We start from the raw sequence: 21130 nt of genomic DNA, 5'->3' as shown, positions 1-21130 counted from the left end.
CAGGATCTCGTAGAAGTATCAAAGTTTAAAAAAGTGAAGTTTTTCAGGTTCTAAGGGAGCACAACTCTAAATTTGACACAGTTGCAAAAGAGGGAAAAAGGTTGACAGTTGGGGTTCTAAGTGTTAATGGGCACATTAGTGTTGAAGGATGTAGTTATGGTCTGTCTTCATAATCCTTGATAGTATTTATAATACTATGTAAAAACACGAAAGAAAATTAAATTTTAAATTAAAAGAAAGGAAATCCGCAAAACCACCTAAAATTAAGATCCTTGAAAAGAACTCATACTCACGTAAATAATGTATTTACCATCAGTTATTACCCACCATAATTTAAGTACGTATTTGCATAAAGACGGAATAGGAATGAGATGTAAATAAATATACTTACCAGGAGTTACTGCCCACCATTACTTACGTGATTTTTCAACACTATAACAAATATGAGTAAAAATGTAAATGTGCAGACTTATTAGAATTTAATCTACAAAGGGATGTGATTTGAGACATGTCTCTTAGGTATCTTGGGTATAAAATACACTTAAACTTTTTCATTTTACACACACACACTTATCACCCACTTATCTCTCTCACACACACATCGTGATATCTACTTTCGTTTCATGGTTATTAATTGAATGTCTAAAGTGTGATTGCTTGATGAAAAGATAAATGAACTATAATACATATTCACAAGTAATTACCATAGTTCAGAAATAAAGTATTCATATCAATGTACTGAAAAATCAACATGGTATCAGAGTTTTGGTAAATCACTCCTTGAAAAACCCTACCTTGAGATCACTTTTGATGAAACCCTAGATCTATATTCAAGTTGCATCCATGGCCTCTATTATGAAATCAGAGAACAATTTAGTGGGGCCCACTAACTTTAGGGCTTGGAAGACAAGAATTGACCTAATTCTTGCAAAAGAAGGTCTTTTGGAAATTGTGCAAGGCAAAGTGACTGAACCTACAAATGAAGTTGGAAAGAAGAAGTACAAGGAAGATGACATGACTCCCATAAGCATTATTGTGGACCCCATAAAGGACCATCTTATTGCATACATCTCAAAGCTTGAGACTTCAAAGAAGATGTAGGATGCCCTAAATAAGTTATATACTGTCAACAGTATTGGCCAAGTCATGAGCTTTAGAAATGACCTTCGTGATATAAGAATGACAAAGAATGATACAATGGATTCATACTTTGTGAGGGTTTCTCAATTGAGAGATCAACTACAAGCTATTGATGAAATTGTCTCTGATAAAGAACTTGTGACTTCAACACTTGATGGACTACCACATTCATGCGATTCGTTTGCAGCAGGTATAAGCGACCGAAGGGAAACTCCAAGTTTGGAAGAAGTATGGGCAGCTTGTGTTCAGGAAGAATCAAGACTTCTATCTAGAGAAAGAAAGCCAAAAGAAGAAGAAGATTCCCAAGCCTATGCAACTCGTTGCATGAAAGTTGGAGGAAGAAAGGAGTCTGGCTTTCAGAAGAAGAAAAAGGGTTTTGATAACAGACATAATTCTCAAAGGAAGAAAAATGTCTCAAATTTAGTGCTTTCGTTGCAACAAATTTGGTCTCTTGAAAGCCCAATATCCTAAAAGGTTCAATGAAAGGAAGAAGACAGGAAATTAACATGCTACCATGGCAAAATTGGATGAGCAGTCCAAGAAATTCAATGTTGAAGGGGATAAAGATCACTTCTACTATTCCACACTTGCAGGATCTCTTGTAGATGACAACAATATATGGCTGATTGGCAGTGGAGCTTCAAGATATATGACAGGGGAGCATGATTATCCTACAAGTTTGATGGAAAGAAGATTGGCACAAAAGGTAGAGCTTGGAGACAAGAACAACTATGCAGTCAAAGGAATTGGGACAACATCCGTTGAACTGAAAACGGGTGAAAATGTTCACTTGAGCAACATACTTTATGTTCTAGGCTTGAAAAAGAATTTGGTTTCAATTCCATGTTTAGAAGATAGAGGAGACATAATGGCCTTCATTGATGGGAAAGACCTTGTGCGGGACAAGGACTTTAGCCTAAGCTCTGCTATGGTTATTGGGATTCGTAACGGAAGGTTATATAGACTCTTGGGGAAATCTTTCAAAGCATTAGTACGTAATGATATTAACCCTAGTGAGCTATGGCATAGGAGATATGCACATCTTCATTATAGAGCCTTGCTAACTTGGAAGCAAATTGTTTCAGGTGTACCATATTTGCAAATAGATCATAAAGGTGTTGTTGATTTTTGTAACTATGGTTGATTTGTATAATGTATTTGTAAATCATATTTAAATACTAAGAGTCAATTTTTTTTTTTTTTGTGTCAAGTCCCATTTGGACTTTCAAAAGAAAGAAATTTGAATTTTTGAAATTAAAAGTTTTTGGCTCCAAATAGTGAAGTCAACCTCTTCCTAGTCAAATCAACCTTCTCAAACAGTCAGGTCGGCTCCAACAAAGGACACACCCATTTGGCCAAGGAAAAGACTATAAATAGATGACATTTTTGTCCTCCAATAGCACCAAGCAAGCTCGCATTTCTGAGGTAGAACGAGGGGCATGTCTGAGGCAGAACAAAGGGCATCTCTGAGGTAGAGTGAAGGGTATATAAGAGGTAGAACAAGGGGCATGTCTGAGGTAGAACTAAGGGCATCTCTAAAGCAGCGAAATTTTGTAGCATATATCTCCGAGACAACGAAATTCTGTAGCGTACATCTCAGAGGCAGCGAAATTTTTGTGACATATACTCTTTGAAAAAGGGAGCCGAATTCACTATGTTAACCTTGCAGCGAAGTCCAAATTCATGTGGAAGTTAGACTCTTGTTGCAGATAGTTTGAGGGATTTACTTGGACTATCTAGAGAAAGTTTTGTGGGCCAATGTTGTGAACATAAATTATGCAAAAATAGATAAAAATAGATAATAAATAATAATCATAATAATATAGATATAATAATAAATAATAAGTAAATTAACTAATGGTTAGTTAGTTAATAATGAAAAGGTATGTCTTAGAGACATGTCTGTTCGTGAAAGGGTACTTACCTGTCTATATATATAGGGCCCTCATTCTCATTTGTAATCATCCTACATCAATTCTTTTATACAATATACAATTTACAATTTCTATCCTACAATGGATGTCTTTGTCTACGAAGTATTTTAATATTTCCGCTGCGTATACGACTTTTGGTTGTTACATTGGTATCGAAGGTACGTCTGATCGGGTCTGTGGCCATCAACCTATCGTCAACCTTGTTGTTGTCGTGATTTAATTGTTTCGCTACACCACTCTTGGAGATTCTCCATACCACCGGTTTCGTCATTCAGGGCTTTGGCCATTAAACAAAAAAATAAAGAAAAAAAGAAGATAGTCAAAGAAAAAAAATACATATAAAGATTAAAAAAAAATAAAATAAAGAAAAAAAATCATATAAAAATATACTATTAAAAAAAAGATATATATAGTCTAGTGTAAAATTTGAAGGAGAACATTCATATATATATAAAAGTTCTACATTATTGATAAAAAGTGCATGATAAATTTTAAAGGGAATCTTACGAAATATCTTTAAAACTATACGTAAGAGAAGGAAGAGTAGATAATATTATATTGAATCTTCATTAAGTGGTTTACAAGCTCGTGGTATTAGCAACCCATGGTAATTTCCCATGGTATTTTCAAGGTAAAAGAAGAACAAAAGGAATACAAAATCTCTTTATGTGAATGGTAAGTTTTACTTTTATGTGGAGAAAGTTAACTAAGTTAAAGGAACATAAGTGGACATATAACTTTTCACTAGGGTTGTAATTTTTCAAAAAGAAAAAGAAAAGATTATAAATAAAAGTTATGTAAAGAGAAGTTTTATGTTATAAAGGGGTATTTAAAGAAAATTTCCAGTCATAAAATTATTGAACATAGATATAAGTACAACGTCCAAAGGAACTTTAAATATATACCTAAAGTCATCTCGACAAAACAAAATGGGATCAATAATTGAAAAAAATGATGGAGCTCAATTCTAAAATGACGAAGGCAGAAAGGTTTTCCTATAATGGTCTTTTAGTTACAGATCACAGAGTAATTACATTAAAAGGAATTATCCAAGGAAGAGAAGTTAATGTCGACATAAGCCCAAACAACGATAAAATTATATCAACATCAACTTGGCAAATCAGCTATTAATTCCAGAGCTAAGCATTGGTGTAAAGAAAAATATTTTTGACCAAAAAGAGTATAAAATTAGTGATCTACAAGTGACAATAGGTCATTATGAGTACATATCTCAATTTCATGTTGTAAGGACGGATAAAAAGACTGACATCATACTCGGTCAACCCTGGTTTTAGGATTTGGGTACATTCATGTTAAACATAGAGAAACAAGTTTTGACCTTTCCTTATAAAGGTAAGATGGTCACGTTTCGAGACATAAAAAGTAAATCAAAATCAATAAAATCTTCATTAAAAGACCTTAAAGATATCTCAGACTAGATGTTTCAAGATAACGAAGAAACTATATCAAAGAAGCAAAAGGAGCTTGAAGAAGTCATCTATAGCAAAGACAAAGAAATTTCGTGCCACAAAGATCACCAAGAAAAACTACTCCAACAAGTTAAAAAAGCTAAAGCATCAAAGAAGGAACTTAAGGAGCATTTATTAGAACAAGAACAAAATTTACGTTTAAAGAGTCTTAACCAAACATTAGTAGAACAAATCAAGTGTTTAAAAGACGAGAAGCGTGAAGTCCAAAATAAAGTTGACTTAGAAAATGAGGAATGCTTACGTCTTAAAAATCATAACCAAAATCTGCTCAAACAGATTAAAAAACTTAAAGATGACTAGAAATCATTGATGCATAGGTTCGAAGAAATTGTTGCAAAAACGGCATCAAAATCTCGCTAGATGCAGTAGTCCAAGTTGGTGAAGAAGAAACAAACATCGATCCCACTAATCTCATAGTTTAGGCAAATCCAAATCCTACTGAAGTAAAGACATACTCAGAGGTTTCCATTCAAACGACGAACACTCCAAATGAGGATACAGTAATCAATTCAACAACAACAATGCTTTAAATAAACCAGGATAACAACACAAACAAGATAAGGAAAAATCAAATCACTAGAATTCATATCGACATTGGAATCATGAGTAGACAACTCAATCAAGCTACGTATTTAGAACAGAAACAACAACATAATGTTCCGAAGAATACTAATGTCAGTGCAATCCATTCATGTGATAACAATTCATCACAAGTTTTCAGTGACTGCAAGATTCGACAAAAGATTAATTTAGGATGGTCTGATCCCTTCTTAATGCGACAATTTTGTTTGTCACATAGAGGATCATATCAACTCATATCGACAAGGATGACCTTTCCAAGACGAGAAAGAAGTTCGTAGTAGGAAAAGAGATCAAGTCCTTTTATCATCAAGCTTTGAGGACAAAGCTTTTTGAAGGGGAAGGCAATGTTATGAACATAAATTATGCAAAAATAGATAAAAAATAATAATTATAATAATTATAATAATAAATAATAAGTAAATTAACTAATGGTTAGTTAGTTAATAATGAAAAGGCATGTCTTAGAGACATGCTTGTTCGTGAAAGGGTACTTACCTGCTTATATATACAGGGCCGTCATTCTCATTTGTAATCATCCTACATCAATTCTTTTATACAATATACAATTACAAATACTATCCTACGATGGATGTCTTTGTCTATGAAGTATTTTAAATATTTCCGCTGTGTATATGACTTTTGGTTGCTACAACGAACTGATTGACTTGACCATGAGGATGGACCATGTTTTGGTTTGACCTAGTTGTTGACTTAGATGTATCTTTTTTAAATTCAAAAATTATCTATTGAAAAAGGTTGTAGGGTTTTTCGCCATGAGGGTTTTCCCAGGGTAAATCTTTGTGTTCTTTGTGTGGACTATCACTTGTTGAAATTTGGTACCAGAGGACAGGTGGTTCCTTAAGGATTTGATCTTTGGCCTAGGGAAAAGTGTCCAAAAAGAATTTAATTTTTCTCCTAAAGTGACTATAATTTTTATAAAGTCAAATCTAATTTAAAAGTGACTTTAAGTGATAAAGTTACTAAAGTCTAATTTTAAAGTGACTTTATTAAAGTCAATGTAAAATTAGAAAGGAAAAGTGACTTTGGAAATAAATGACTAAGTGGGTCTTTATTAAAGTGGGGTGAATTAAAAAATAGAAAGTGAGATTTAAATGAGCATTTAAGCTCAGCCCTAGATCTCAATCTATTTCAGCCATTGGATTTAGGGATCACCCAAAAGTCACTTAGGGTTAGATTAAAGGAGGAAAAGGTCATTGATTCTTTTCATGAGCAGATTGAGAGAAGGAGAGCAAGAGAGCAAGGGAGATTTCTGGACAGGGAGGAGAAGGAGACAACAGCTTGGCACACATTCCAAGGCAGCAGTTTAGCAAATCCGTACAGCTGAGTTAGCACACAGTGAAAGGCAGATTTTGGCACGATTTTCTAGAAATCCGTACAGCTGTTTGCACAGAAATCGAGGAGCTGTTTGCTAGCACATTGTCCAAGGAAATCCGTACAACGTATTGCTGTTTTTTTGCACGCAAATAGAGGTCTATACAACGCATTTATTGCAGGCCGTACAACAACATTTAAGGCTGAAAGTGGGCACAAAAATCGAGGAGGCCGTATAGCATTTGTTGCTGTCCTGTTTTGCTGTTTGCTAGTGTTTTTAGTTGGCTGTGAGGCACGAAAACGAGATAAGTTGTAAAATTTGCTTGCTGATTTTTTGCTGAATATTTCACACCGTAAAAGCATTTTTCAGAAATAAGAAAGAACTCTCGAACTGGTTTTCCCCAAGAGTTGTAGGGGGTTTTTCCAGGGTCACATTGACCAAAAATCACTGTGTTCAAATGTGTTAAATGGCTGTTTGTACCCGCTGATTTTTATTTCTGCATTTTCCAACATTCTGTAAAATTTGTAGAATTTGTGTTTTCAGCAAAAATTTATTTTTTCAGTTGTTGAATGTATGGATATGGGAAAGGGCATTTAACTATTATGGGAGAAATAAGGTGAAACTGAAAACCGGGGTGGGAAATGAGAAATTTTTACATGGTATCAGAGCTTGAGTGTTGAAGTGCAGTTTGGGACAGCAAGGAAGAAAATTACAGCTGCTGATTTTTCACTCAGAAAATTCCAGCAAGCTGATTTTTCACAAACAACAGTTTTATCTTTACTACAGCAGTGCTATTTTTCAGTTTTAGGACAGTAGGATGTCATTAGGACCGAGGGTGGAGGATAGGCTGGATGGGCATACAAATTACAACGTTTGGAAGGAAAGAATGCGAGTATCTTTGAGGAGGCAGAAGTCTGGGACATCATGGTGCATACCACACAGAACCCTGCTGTTGTACCTACTGATGCTACTCAGTTGGCTGAGTATAATAAAAAGAACAACAAGGGTAAGAGACTGATTCTAGACGGAGTCAAAGACCATTGCATTCCTCATGTGAGAGGAAAGAGAAATGCCCATGAGATGTGGATAGCATTGTCCAATCTCTACTAGAGTACCAATGAGAACCGGAAAATGGTCGTGAAGGAGAAGCTGAAGACTATTAAGATGGGTAATGATAGTGCAGCTGGATATTTCACAAAGATTACTAATGTGAGAGATGAGTTGGTATCAATTAGAGAGGACATTCCACCCACTGAGTTGATGCAGATTGCAGTGAATGGCCTCCCCCGTTCATGGATGAACTTGTTGATGGGGTTTGTGCACGTGAGACCCTTCCCACATGGGAGAGGTTTTGGGATGATTGCATTTAGACAGAGACAAGAAAGGTTAGCTTGGGGCAACCAAGCCATTTGAGCAGGATGAGGATGTAGCACTGTCGGCAGGAGGCAAGAAAGGAAAAGGGAAGAAGCTGGCTTCCACAAGCAATGGTGGGGGCAAAGGCAAAGGTAAAGGTAAACAGGGTAACACACAGAAGGAATATTCCAAGGTGAAGTGTAGGAATTGTCAAAAGAAGGGACACTATGCAGTTGTGTGTCCGGAGAAGAAGAAGAAGAAGAAGGGGAAGAACCAGAACGTGGCAGCTTCAGCAGAGGTTGAGGACTTTGCAGTTCGTTTTGACAGAGAGTTTGGGTTCACTACGTATGAGTCCTCTAGTGCAGGATTACCTGCCACACAGGTTCAGAGGGAGCATGTTTTTCCCTCGATTAGCGGAGCATCTTCAGGTATCTGGTATGTGGACAATGGGGCTTCACGTCACATGACAGGAGTACGTGAGTACTTCTCAGAGCTTTCAGAGAGTGGCACTGATATAGAGGTAGTACTCGGCGATGACAGAGTTGTTAGAGCAGTCGGGGTGGGGACACTGACATTTCAGAGGGAGTCCAAACCTCCCTTGAAGGTAACAGATGTTCTTTATGTGCCAGGGATGAGGAAGAACCTTATATCCGTCTCAGCTTTGGAGGACAGAGGATATGAGGTACTGTTCAGGGGAGGACATGTGTTGATGTATCCCAGGGGCACTCCATCTGATTCAGCTAGAGTGATAGGTGTACGCCATGCAAAGGTGTACAAGTTTGCATTCCAGTCCCTTGTGGCATTGAGCAGTAGTACTGGCAGCAGAGCTAGCAGTTCTGAGCTGTGTGAGATTTGGCACCGCAGGATGGGACATATGTATCATGGAGCCTTGAGGACATTGCGGGAGATCACTACTGGTGTGCCAGATTTCAGTGCTGATCGCTTTGATACTTGCAGAGGATGTGCGATGGGCAAGTTTGCCAAATCCCCTTTTCCCAGCAGTGACAACAGAGCGACTGGGATACTTGATTTGATTCATTCTGATGTGAGCGGTTGGATGTCTCATGTTTCCTTGAGTGGATATGAGTACTATGTTTTATTCATTGATGATCACTCCAGGAGGACCTGGATTTATTTCTTGAAGACCAAGAGTAAGGTCTTCAAGCGGCTTCAGGAGTTTAGAGCTCTTGTGGAGACACAGACAGGTCGGAAGATCAAGTCCCTGAGGTCGGACAATGGAGGAGAGTACACCCTTGGAGAGTTTGTTGACTATTGTGCGGAGGCAGGCATTAGGAGGGAGTTCACTGTTCCTTACAACCCCCAGCAGAACGGGGTTGCGGAGAGGAAGAACAGATCCATCGTAGGGGCTGCCAAAGCCATGTTACATGATCAGGGGTTGCCATTGTTCTTGCTGGCAGAGGCCTGCAACACAACTGTTTATTTGCAGAATAGGAGTCTGCATCGTGCCTTGGGGCACATGACTCCGGAGGAGGCTTTTCTGGGAAGAAGCCTGATATTGGTCATCTTCGTATCTTTGGATGCATTACATACTCCTACATACCCAAGGAGAAGAGGACCAAACTAGAGCCCACCGTAGAGAAGGGTATCTTTGTGGGCTACAGTGAGACCTCAAAGGCCTTTAGGATTTACATTCCTGCACAGAGGAAAGTTGTTGTCAGGCGGGATGTGAAGTTCGAGGAGGACATGGCCTTTAGGAGGTCACGGGAGTTAGAGTATCTGGATCAGCCAGACCCTCAGCAGCAGTTGAGTCAGTCGCAGGGATCAGGAGGATCAGGAGGTACATCTATGAGGATGTCAGGTCCGTCAGTGAGTAGTGGCTCGCCGAGCCAGAGGGGTGGTGCTCCGGGCAGCATGCAGAGCAGTTCACAGAGCAGTTCACTAGGGAGTCCACTGATGGACAGTTCACACGGTACCTCAGCTTCTACAGGTTCAGGTGCAGGCAGGAGGACAGCAGACAGACAGTCAGGAGTTCAGGCTCCTGATGATGATGGGGAGGAGGAGTTTCATTCTCCTACGGGAGAAGTGCACTCAAGGAAGAGGAAGCCCAAGTGGCTTCAGGACACCTTGAGAGATGCCACATCTGTCGCTGAGCCTAAGAGGCCGGTCAGAGAGAGTAGACCACCTGAGAGGTTTTGTAGCTATATGGAAATGGTTACCAGCATCCTTGACTCTGAGCCTTCTAGCTATGAGGAGGCAGCTAGCCAGTAGGTCTGGAGAGAGGCCATGCAGGAGGAGTATTCTTCTATCATGAAGAATGATGTTTGGGAGGTGGTGCCGAGGCCTGAGGGCAAATCCGTGGTTACTTCCAGATGGCTTTACATGGTAAAGCATGCTGCAGATGGTAGCATTGAGAAATTCAAAGCGAGGTTTGTGGCTAGAGGGTTCTCCCAGGTAGAGGGAGTTGATTATGAGGAGACCTTCGCTCCCGTGGCTCGATATACTTCGATCCGCTCCATTATATTGGTAGCAGCAGAGATGGGTTGGAAGATCCACCAGATGGATGTGAAGACTGCATTTCTCAATGGCTTCATACAAGAGGAGGTGTACATTGAGCAACCACAGGGCTTTGAGGTGCATGGGAAGGAGTCCCATGTGTGCAGACTGAAGAAGGCCCTTTATGGCCTGAAGCAAGCTCCCAGAGCTTGGTACTCTAGGATAGATACATAATTGCAGGGGATGGATTTCACAAAGAGTGAGGCAGATCCGAACCATTACTTTATTGTGATAGGTGAGGAGCCTCTCATTCTGGTGCTGTATGTGGATGACTTGGTCATTACAGGTGCAGAGAGACTCATAGAGCATTGCAAGAGAGATCTTGTGGCAGAGTTTGAGATGAAGAACACCGGCTTGATGCATTAATTTTTGGGTTTGGAAGTGTGGCAGGAGGAGGGGCATTTCTTCCTGGGGCAGGGGAAGTATATTGTGGACATCCTTAGCAGATTCCACATGGAGGATTGTAGACCCATGTCGACACCGATGATCACCAACTGGAAGAAGCTTCATGCTTCGGATTCCGAGTTGGTGGATCCCACATTGTACAGGCAGCTGATTGGTTCCTTGATGTATTTGGTCAACACTAGACCAGATATTTGTTTTGCAGTCAACACGATGAGTCAGTTTATGTGTGAGCCTAGGAAGGTTCACTGGGTGGCTGCAAAACACATTTTGCGGTACTTGCAGGGGATAGTGGATTATGGTCTGGACTACAGGCAGGGGGATGGAGTGAGATTGTCAGGTTATACTGATTCTGATTGGGCAGGTTGTGCTTCTGATAGGAAGAGCACTTCAGGGTGCTATTTTGGGTTGGGTTCAGCAGTAGTGTCATGGTTCAGCCGGAAGCAGCAGTCAGTAGCATTGAGTTCAGCGGAAGCAGAGTATATGGCAGCCAGTCTAGCTAGTTGTGAGGCCATCTGGCTTCGCAAGATGTTGTTTGGCTTATTTGGTCAGCCGTTGAGACCTTCAGTGATTTACTGTGATAATCAGAGTTGCATTAAACTCACGGAGAATCCAGTATTTCATGACAGGTCAAAGCATATTGGGATCAAATATCATTTCATCAGAGACTGTGTTAAGAAGGGAGCTGTGAAGCTTGAGTATATTCCCACTGATGAGCAAGTTGCAGATATTCTTACCAAAGCCTTACCACGGGGCAAGCATGACTACTTCAGAGACAAGATGGGTGTGGTGAGGAACACCTTCCTCGGTAAGAGGGAGTGTTGAAATTTGGTACCGGAGGACAGGTGGTTCCCTAAGGCTTTGATCTTTGGCCTAGGGAAAAGTGTCCAAAAAGAATTTAATTTTTCTCCTAAAGTGACTTTATAATTTTTATAAAGTCAAATCTAATTTAAAAGTGACTTTAAGTGATAAAGTTACTAAAGTCTAATTTTAAAGTGAGTGACTTTATTAAAGTCAATATAAAATTAGAAAGGAAAAGTGACTTTGGAAATAAATGACTAAGTGGGTCTTTATTAAAGTGGGGTGAATTAAAAAATAGAAAGTGAGATTTAAATGAGCATTTAAGCATTTAATCTCAACCCTAGATCTCAATCTATTTCATCCATTGGATTTAGGGATCACCCAAAAGTCATTTAGGGTTAGATTAAAGGAGGAAAAGAAGGAAACGGTCATTCATTCTTTTCATGAGCAGATTGAGAGAAGGAGAGTAAGAGAGCAAGGGAGATTTTTGGACAGAGAGGAGAAGGAGACAGCAGCTTGGCACACATTCCAAGGCAGTAGTTTAGCAAATCCGTACAGCTAAGTTAGCACACAATGAAAGGCAGATTTTGGCACGATTTTCTAGAAATCCATACCACTGTTTGCACAAAAATCGAGGAGTTGTTTGCACAGAAATTGAGGAGCAGTTTGCTGGCACATTTTCCAAGGAAATCCGTATAGCGTATTGCTGTTTTTTGCATGCAAATCGAGGTCTGTACAACGCATTTATTGCAGGCCGTACAATAGCATTTAAGGCTGAAAGTGGGCACGAAAATCGAGGAGGCCGTACAGCATTTGTTGCTGTCATGTTTTGCTGTTTGCTAGTGTTTTCAGTTGGCTGTGAGGCACAAAAAACGAGATAAGTTGTAAAATTTGCTTGCTAATTTTTTGCTGAATATTTCTCACTGTAAAAGCATTTTTCAGAAATAAGAAAGAGCTCTCGAATTGGTTTTCCCCAAGAGTTGTAGGGGGTTTTTCCAGGGTCACATTGACCAAAAATCACTGTGTTCAAATGTGTTAAATGGCTGTTTGTACCTGCTGATTTTTATTTCTGCATTTTCCAGCGTTCTGTAAAATTTCCAGAATTTGTGTTTTCAGCAAAAATTTTTTTTTTTTCAGTTGTTGAATATATGGATATGGGAAAGGGAATTTAACTATATGGGAGAAATAAGGTGAAACTGAAAACCGGGGTGGGAAATGAGAAATTTTTACATCTCTTTATGATCTTACTATCTTAAATGTTTTATGGTTGATGTCTTCTTCTTCACCCCAGTGAGCATCGCCTGATGCAATGAGTGCTAAGTGGACTATTCAAAATTCATGAGAAATTAGTCAATTACGACTACCTCTCATGGAAATGGTCATACATGAATGACTTACTTAACACAGTTGAATCCCAAAAAACGATATCTAATATAATGCAATGCGAAAACCCTTAATACTTAAATTCAAAAGAGTGAAGGGAACTCTACTTGAATGGTTCATGAGGCACAATACTTGCTAAGGTTTTGAAAATGGGGTAGCAAGTTAAGTGGGCTTAATTGTGGGGAAAACTCTACAGTTAAGCGCGCTTGAGCCAAAGGCGATCTGGGATGGGTGACCTCCCGGGAAGTCTTGGTTACCGGGTGCAAGCCCCGGAAGTGCTAATTGATGCTATGTGATTCATTTCACTAGTTTCAATCCCACTTCTTCACCCCTGTGAGCATCACCCGATGCAATGAGTGCTAAGTGGAATATTCAAAATTCATGAGAAATTAGTCAGTTACGACTGCCTCTTATGGAAATGGTCATACATGAATGACTTACTTAACGTAGTTGAATCCCAAAAAATGATATATAATATAATGCACTGTGAAAACCCCTTAATACTTAAAAAAAAGGAAAAAAAGAAAAAAATTATCAAAAAAATTATCTTTTTTTTTTTGGTAGGTAAGCACCCACGAGGGATTTGAACCAGTGACCTATCGCAAGGAGTGCCTTAACAATGCACCCATTCACTGTCAATCCAAAGCCCCGTGGGCATCAAAAACAATTATCAGTATAGAAGACTATGTAAAAATCAACATGGTATCAAAGCTATGGTGAATTCTTGGGAGCCCCAGCTGGAGATCTAATGTCCAATCTCAGGAGATCTAATATGGTTGATGAAAGACCTCAGAGAATAAAATATGATGGATTGAGACTTACTCTGTTTTCCAATCTCTAAAGGCTGAAATCCTCTGTTCTAAGAGGTCGAAAAATCTCAGGACCAGGAGAATGAAAAACCCTGTGTGATGCTTCAATATCTCAGATATCTGAAGTCTAATTTCAGGTGATCTGAAAATCTCACAGTCTTATCTTTGCAATGGTTCCTCAGGCCAAATATCAGTAGGACCGAAGTCCTTGTGAAGTAATCAAGTACTAATCCTCGAATTTGTCTATTGTGCATAAGCTTGAATCTCAGAAGCTCAAAACAAAGTCATCTCAGAGGTTCGAGAGTATCAGTCACCTCTGCACAAATTTCTTTAAGAAAGGGATACAATATCTGTCTCAATATCATGGACTATATTTCAGTCTAAAGGCAATCTTAATGAATAAAGAACTGATGCTAAGACAAAGTGTTGAAGACCTAAGCAATCATATAAAAGGAACATTCCAAGGAACAATTGTTACAATGGTTAAAAGAACTAGTTTGAAAAGTAGTCTTTGTTCTAGGAAACCTTGATAAATTGTCTCAGATCCAAATCTCCTAAAGAAGCAAAGCGATCACCCCCATTTGGTTTAAGATCAATTCATCTCAGTTAAGGTTTCTAAAAAGGATGAAATCCCTCTCATCAAAAGGTCTCAGATTCTTCAGATCGAACCTCAAAACCTTAGTCAAGGTTACCTCAGGCCAAAAGACTTCTCAAAGAATCGTCAACCAATACTTCTTGTTTTGATATATTGTTGGATCATCGAAGATATATGGTTCTGAAGCAGAAAAAGTGTTTTTTCTAAGATCAAAGGATCTTGAAGTTCAAATAGAATTGCTAACGATCATTGCTAAGGAAGATCACCTATGTGAAGCTGACATTAAGGTCTTCAAAGGAAAGGTACCAACGAAGTTTAAAAGGTATGTTGTCTTTATTTGAGATCAGGTCTATATTTGTCATCATGGAATAAGCATATGTTCTTTAAAGGGCGTTTGTACAATCAAGACTAGACACTGAATATCTTGATCTGAAAAGGAACCTCTCTCAAACCTATAGTGACATTTACTGAATTGTCCTTAAACTTGACATATTGCTTAAGTTTTCATGCTAGATGACTCTTAGAACATTTGGAATAAGAACTATGCATTATTGTTTGTGTTTAAAAATGTAATTAGGTTTAGTCTTCATAATGACATGTGTAATCATAATTTTATGTATTTGATGTAAAGAAGAAAATAAAACTATTTTGTAATGCTTGAGTCATGGGTTTTATGCTCAAGGAATTTTATTTTATAGTTAAGGCTCCCATTGTGAGCCTTTAAGGTTGGTCATCATGTCATAAAGTCTAATGAGTCAATGTCAAAGATTGAAGACTTATTTGGGGTTATTATACATTGTAAAAAGGGAAATTATTCGAGTCATTAACCCTCCAAGACCATGTCACAAAATCTCCTTGAAGTCGACCTATGAAAGGTAATTAAGTATTTCTTTTCAATTGTTAGTTTTACGAGTTAAGATCACTTATAATTAGAACACAAAATGAGCAATGATAGAATAATAATTTTATTAATCATAAATGACGAGGACTCCAATCCTCTTTACAAGTACAATAATAGATCAAGGCTCCAACCCTAGATGAAGACACCAATCTCCAATCCACCATGCTCCAACTTGTATTTTGTCAAGTACCTATTTGGACTTCACGATGCTCCAACCTCTAGGGCTCCGACCCTCTTATTGGTACAGGCTCCAACCTGGTCTTCTTGAGGACTCCTATCCTCTAGGGCTCCAACCCATGGCTTCAGTTCTTCAAGATATGTTTAATAGTTCTTCAATATATGTTTAATAGTTCTTCAAGGCTCCCAATATCTTCTGCAACCAGCCTTGACAAAATCTTCACCTTCAACAATGCCTTCAAACAATCTCCAAAGCACTTAGCTCATCAATGACAACTTTGTCTTCTTAGAACGTGTCTCCACAACTTTTCATAGCACCCAAGCAAATTCTCCAAGGTTACCTCATGATGGCTTCAATGCATCATGGTCTCCAATAATATCTCCAAGAGGCTTCAAAAGGTCTGCATACAATGCCCTTCAACAAGCTGCTTTCCCGAGACTTCAAAGATCCTTCAATAATGCTTTGGTGATGTGTCAAGCTAAGCCCAACTGTCTACACAAGGATCTTGACTGCTTTCAAAGTATCTTCAAGGAGAAAGCAAATTCTTCAATAAGACTCCTTCAAATGCAATATTAAGTCTTCTCAAAAGATCCACAAGGCTCTTCAAGAGATGCTCATCCACACACCACAGGTTCAAGGTATCTAGGTGTCTGTTCTTTTCACAGGTCAATAAAGCTTCAATCTTCCCATGAGCAGTGATCCTTCACACAAGTCTGAGTCACTTGTAACTGTCTTCTATGGACAAAGTCCGAGTCTTGAAACTGTCACTCAGATAGGTCTGCCACTGTTTCAAGGTGTAATATGTTTATTGGACTTCACAATTGACTAATCTAAGATGACTGTACCGAGTTCAGATCCGAGCCTCACAATCCGAGCTGACTGTCCGCACACTGAGCTTGTAAATGTGGACTGGTCTGAGGTTATACCCCTGAGGTTGAGCACTGAGGCTATCACTGTCACAGGTGTGCTCAGGTCCGAGCCTGAGGTCTGTTCTCCAACAAATCCGAGCTTGTGGGTGACTGTCCAAGCTTGCACTTCCAGCTACAACAGTTCAATAAACCGAATCTTTAAAACATGTGTCCGAGCCCTCACCTTCCACTGCAACTGTCACAAATCCGAGCTCTTGGTAGGTTATTACAGGTTCGAGGTATTAATGCATCAAGGTCTGTTGCGTTATCTGAGTTCATGTTTTAATCCGAGCTTAGTTCACAAGGCTGCAATCTTCCACAGGTCCGAAACTTTTCAGGAGGCTTTCCGAGCTTCTAATATAGCAGTTCGAGGCCTGTACCCAACAAAAATTGAATTTTGTAACTTCAAGGACTGGTCTGAGGTCTTTCCAACCAAAAACGAGATCTGCAACACAGGCAGAGTTTGCAGGTTCAGTCTCTACACTAAAGGCCGAAAATTCAGGTCTGTAATATGCCTTTCACAAGGCCAAAAATCACAGTCTGTTTTAGAGTTGAATTGCAGGCCAAAACTTCAAGATTGGTTAGGGACAAGTTGCAGGTCTTCTTTTCCTTTAACTCGGATACCTTGTCTTGGATGAATAACAGATCTGTCCACAAATTAGACCAAACTGGACCAAACAATCATCTACAGTTTTTCGTCCTTAGTCTCCTTGTCACTTCAGATTTCAAACTTTTATTATCTCAATGCTTGACCGAATTCTTGGACCAGAATGACGATTTCAGTTTGCTATTTATAGTCGTTTTGCCATATATTGAAGAGACACATCGGTTGGTAATGGAGCTGACTTGTAGGCTGGCCTATAAAAAAAATATTTTATTTTTAAGAGGGAACTGACCTAAACAATAATGTTTTTATGATGAGTTTGTGCAGTTGAGATTGCAGTGCAGAGAAAGAGTGCACTTGTGAGGGATATCCTTCTTTTGTTAGCAAAAAAATGAATGTGAGAGACAAAGTTAGTGAGTTTTTGAATCAGCGTGTGTGTTGTAAATGGAAAAATTCATGTGATAGCTGTTGGAGCCCTTCTTGCTGTCCAGAGTTTTCAAATTGCAAATTCATGTGTTTAGAGGTCCATGCAAGTTTTGAATATAGGGTTCTAAGGTTTCATCATTTAGGATTTCATTATCTAGGATTAAGGTACTGAATTAGGACAGTTAGGATTTTTATATAGGATTGGATGTTTATAGGGTTATAGATTTTAATCTATAAGGGCTAAGGCGAGGGTTCCTTCACAGATCCCGTTCTTGACACCATCCATTAGAATTAGGGTTTCATGTAGAGCATATTAGGACTAGGGCTTCAACTAAGGCCTCTTTGATGTACCTAGGGTTCATGCATCATGCTTCAACAATCATATTGACAACAATGATAACTTTATCCAACAGATTGATGGATCAAGGTTGATTCTACATGATTTGTTGACGAAAGCAAAAGAGCTCATATGTCAAAGGGAGTTGCATTGACTAGAAGATTTGCTCTAGAGGGAGAAGTCAAGGCTTCTTCAGGTATCTTTGCTTAGCTTCAAATGGATTTGACCTCAGATGAGAAGGAGAGTAAATAAGGATTGCTATGGCAGGATTTGTTTTAGGAAGAATATCCAGTTAGGATGATGGATCAAGTACATGAAGCAGATCAGTTTATGGTTGAGCCAAAGAGTATAGCTCAACATGTGTTGAAGTACCAACATGGTACAATTGGTCATGGCACAGTTAGTTATGAAACAGAAAAGTACAACTACAGGAATTCAAATTGGGCAAGGAGTGCTAAAGACTAAAGAATTTGTACATTGCTTCAGTTTGGGCTCCATTTAGACGAGTAGGAAGCAAAAATCTACTGCACTCAGTGGTCGAGTATATTGCAGCTTGGTTGGCAAGTTGTGAAGTAGTATGGCTTCAAATTACAGGATTGTTTTGATTAGGTGTAGATGATAACTTAATGACAGGTCAAGGCACCTTAAAGAAGAGAGCAATAAGGCTCAAGTGCATCCACCAATGAGCAGACAACGTATGTTTTGACGAAGTTGTTGACGAGAGAGAAGCTTGTGTACTTCAGAGACAAGCTCGAGCGTGTGGAGATTACCCCTCTCATTGAGAGGGAGTGTTGATTTGATACCAGCATGGATGGACATTCTCCCGATCAGGATAATGGTTTGAGAGGCCCAAAATACTCCCTAAGTTAGGGTTGAGTGAAGTGCCTCTCGGTGAGGAGACCTAATCACTCCTAGGAAGGGTGTAGTGAGGTCTGTCAGCATTGGACCTGATCACACACCAGGGAAAGGTGTAGTGAGGTCTGTTAGCATTGGACCTGATCACACACCAGGGAAGGGTGTAGTGAGGTCTATTAGCATTAGTACCGATCACACACCAGGGACTAGTGGAGTGAGGTCATTCAACATTTAGACCCAATCACCAACCAAGGAAGGGTTAAGTGAGGTCTTGGCCAAGGGTGCTCCTTAAGAGGGGTGAGGAAGTGCCCCCCAAGAGGGTTGAGCGAGTACTCCCCAGTAGGGGTCGGGAAGTGCTCCCTAGGAGGGTTGAGCGAGTACTCCCTATGAGGGGTGAGGAAGTCCTTCCCAAGAGGGTTGAGCAAATACTCCCCAGGAAGGTTGAGTGAGTGCTTGCTAGTTGAGATCTTAGCATTTTGGCCTAGTTAGAGGCCTTGGGATTTGAGGGTCTTGATATGTTGATGATATGCCATGGGTTTCGTACCACCTCAGATATGGCCACTAGCGGATGCTGATGGTAATGATTTTGCTGATGATATGTTGATGATGTCAAAGATGTTGATAGGTTGATGATGATTTGTTATGACCTTTTCATAGAGAAATTCTTCCAACATGAGAACATCTAGATAGTCATTATGTATAGCTCCCTAGTTAAGAGGGAGTGTTGATTTTTGTAACTATTGTCGGTCGTCATAATGTATTTGTAAAACATATTTAAATGCTAAGAGCCAAAAGAAAAATATTTTGTGTCGAGTCCCATTTGGACTTTTAAAAGAAAGAAATTTGGAATTTGAAATTAAAAGTTTTTGACTCCAAATAGTGAAGTCGACCTCCTCCTAGTCAAGTCGACCTTCTCAAATGGTCAGGTCGGTTCCAACAAAGGAGACACCTATTCTTCCACAGAAAAGGCCATAAATAGATGATATTTTCGTCCTCCAGTAGCACCAAGTAAGCTCGCATATCTGAGGCAGAATGCATGTCTGAGGCATAACGAAGGGCATATCTGAAGCAGAACGAGGGGCATGTATGAGGAAGAATGAAGGGCATGTATGAGGTAGCGAAATTTTGTAGCATACATCTTTGAGGTATTTTCTGTATTCAAGCTTCTGTGATCCATAATGAATTAAGCGAAGTCTTTCGGTAGAAATCACATGAGAGAATTTTTTGGCCGACACGTTTCGAACCAACAAGTGTGGTTCATCATCTGGTCCTGATGATGAACCACACTTGTTGGTTCGAAATGTGTCAGCCTATGTTGCCAGGAAATGTGGGTGCGGGGACGGGGACGGGGACGACATTTTTGGAAACAGGGTGCGTGGGTTCGTTAGGTAATATAATATTATTAAATTTTAATAATTATATTTTATAATTTATAATTAATAATATATATGAAATTTGAATTTGTATATTTTTTCAACTTTAAATTTTAAACAAGAAAACTTTAATGATAATCATTTAAACATGCATATTATTAATTAATATTTCATATATATATAATTAATAATATATATGAAATATATTAAAGTTGAAAAAATATAATTAATAATGTATATGAAATTTGAATTTGTATATTTTTTCCAAACCCATTCTGATAATGCATAAATGGACCTGCTTACCATTTTCATCTGGTGGCATTCTGGCACATGCCTTTAGAATAATAGTGAAGATCACCTGGTTTGGATTTATGCCAAACCAAAGCATTCTGCCACAAATTGGAAAGCATCCATGCAACAGTTGTGGTCAGCATATCCTGTTGTCATTGAGTTCCACAAAACCGCATACCACGCAAGCATCCTATCAAATACAATTTTGCAGGTCAAACTTGTTCCCTAACTCTATATTGCCATATTAACATTGCAGGCATCATTGTTTGTCTGATCACACTGCTATAATTTCCATCCTTTTCCATGCTTCCAATTTCTCTTCCTATGCTTATCTTTCATTTTATTTTCCAAATCCAACAGAATTTCAGACCTTTCTCAATTGTTATGTTGCTTGTTTGACCCTCAAACACAAGTCCCCAGTATTAGCTACCATAAAAAAGAGTGAAGATATTAACTATTGTTTTATATAGACAAGCATAACATCTGTTGCTTGATGCTGTTAAGTTATTAACTTATTCAATTTAGAGTTGCACCATATTTTCATCCAAAAATGAAACACATGAAATCAATACAAAGTCAATTATACAGCTTGCTGGCAAGCGTCTTTTGTCAAGCCAACATATGGAATAATACATTACAGCTATAAACTATAATTCTTGTGTGCATCTCTCTATGTCCATTAATGTCTGTTCTCTCTATGTCTATTAATGTCTGTCTATGTGTATGCATCGATTTGTGTGCATACATCTACATCTTATATGTATTTATGTGAGATTTGAATTTCAACACTTCTCATCATGAGCAAAAATAGAACAAGAGTGTCTCTGAAAATGCCTTTACTGCTATTTATAAGTCATTCCTTGAAGCTCCAAGGAAAAAAAGGTCTCTAACTGAAGCCCGATCCCTATTCTGCCCAGACAA

At 38.9% G+C, this 21130-nt stretch overlaps 1 protein-coding gene across 1 annotated transcript in view; it reads left to right on the top strand.

The window, feature by feature from the left end:
- The window catches only part of LOC149217021 (uncharacterized), a 219620-nt gene that overhangs the window by 63481 nt on the left and 135009 nt on the right, over window positions 1–21130 (top strand). The window lies entirely within an intron of this gene.

Source organism: Pinus tabuliformis, chromosome 1_1 (assembly GCF_031772625.1).
Source record: "Pinus tabuliformis cultivar Carrire ecotype Pingquan chromosome 1_1, CPIR1, whole genome shotgun sequence".
NCBI classification, from domain to species: Eukaryota; Viridiplantae; Streptophyta; class Pinopsida; order Pinales; family Pinaceae; genus Pinus; species Pinus tabuliformis.
Note: the sequence above shows the minus strand (reverse complement) of the source record. Positions and strands in the feature narration are given on the sequence as shown.